At 41.7% G+C, this 1,779-nt stretch overlaps 1 pseudogene; it reads left to right on the forward strand.

Moving 5' to 3' along the window:
• Nucleotides 1–660: 660 nt before the first annotated feature.
• LOC138090544 (peroxiredoxin-1 pseudogene) lies at nucleotides 661–1,489 on the forward strand (annotated as a pseudogene).
• The last annotated feature ends 290 nt before the right edge of the window (nucleotides 1,490–1,779 follow it).

A 1,779-nucleotide genomic window follows, 5' to 3' on the forward strand; every position in this document is an offset into this window, starting at 1 on the left:
AGAAAAGAGCCCAGAAGAGGCTAAACCACACACGTCCACACAGTCCCCAGATAGCCCAAATGTCAAGTCTGGAGACACAGACACCTTCTCTAGGTAGATCTAGACCCTCTGGCACAGGGTTTAGATTCCACAACATCTTTGTTGGAATTAATCCTTCCTCCAGGTAAAGCCAGCTCTCTTCCAGGGCACAAGGCCTGAAAGTTCAGCTGGACTTCAGACCTTATCACCATCAGCACAGGTGGACAGCCCTGTCAGGTGGCAGCCCTGCATGCCTAACTCTTTCTCTCAGTGTCACTGAAGCCTTGAGGAGGACAGAAGGTAGTGTAGAAATTTCTTTCATTTTTCTAATACACAGCTGAAAATTATATTTTAATGGCCTTATCAGGGTTCTGGGAAGAAGAGAAAATGGTCCCCTCTACGTGAGGGATGTTGATACATTAAAGATATCAATTTGTCTCCCATGATACAGTTTATTTTTTCTTCTTGTTTATCATTTGCTTTCCAGTTTTTGATGCAATTTTTAAATATAAGTATTTTAAATATTTCTCATTTTAATAGAAAATTCAAAAGCAATGAAGAATTCATTATGAACACTAGCTAAAATGTCTTAACACTATCAGCTTAATAAGGCAATTCAGGCGTCTTCTTCCTCGCTGGTATCGGTCCTCTTTCTCTGGAACTGCTGATAGCAATATGTCTTCAGGAAATGCCAAAATTGGGCACCGTGCCCCCCAGTTCAAAGCAACAGCTGTTATGCCAGATGGTCAGTTCAAGGATATCAGCCTAGCTGACTACAAAGGAAAATATGTTGTGTTCTTCTTTTATCCTCTTGACTTCACCTTTGTGTGCCCCACGGAGATCATTGTTTTCAGTGATACGGCAGAAGAATTTAAGAAACTGAACTGCCAAGTAATTGGTGCTTCTGTGGATTCTCACTTCTGTCACCTGGCATGGATCAACACACCCAAAAAACAAGGAGGACTGGGACCCATGAACATTCCCCTTGATATCAGACCCCAAGTGCACCATTGCTCAAGACTATGGGGTCTTAAAGGCCGATGAAGGCATCTCATTCAGGGGCCTTTTTATTATTGATGATAAAGGTATTCTTCGACAGATCTCCATAAATGATCTTCCTATTGGCCGCTCTGTGGATGAGACACTGAGACTAGTTCAGGCCTTCCAGTTTACTGACAAACATGGGGAAGTGTGCCCAGCTGGCTGGAAGCCTGGCAGTGATACCATCAAGCCTGATGTCCAGAAGAGCAAAGAATATTTCTCTAAGCAGAAGTGAGCGCTCAGCCATTTTAGGGCCAGGCTGCAGTAGGTGGCCTTGAAAACAAAACCTCTTTTGTCCTATTTTCATGCTTAAAACCATGATCTTACACTCCACCAGGATGTGTGGGACAGGACGGGCCTTTCCTGCAGGGGTTGGGGACGCCAGCCTTTCTTCCTCTGGATGGAATGACCTGAGCCAGGCCAACTGATGTATACTGTAAGGGGGTATCATTTGATCTTTTGTAGTTTTACTAAATTTGAAATGAGAAAAAAAAAAAAAAAAGGCAATTCAGTTTTGTTTTAAACTACATGCATATTGTACTCACTTTGCTTCAGAAGTTTTTTGGAATAACAGGTTTATGCATAAAAAATATTTCTAATTTTGCTGTATCCTAAGCAGTAACGTGTTTAATTGTAACACTATTTTATCATCTCTCATTTATCAGTGCCACATCACATCTCTGTGTTTTCAAAGAACGTACAAGACTGATATGATTTTCA

The sequence above is a fragment of the Capricornis sumatraensis genome, chromosome 14, assembly GCF_032405125.1.
Source record: "Capricornis sumatraensis isolate serow.1 chromosome 14, serow.2, whole genome shotgun sequence".
Taxonomy (NCBI): Eukaryota; Metazoa; Chordata; class Mammalia; order Artiodactyla; family Bovidae; genus Capricornis; species Capricornis sumatraensis.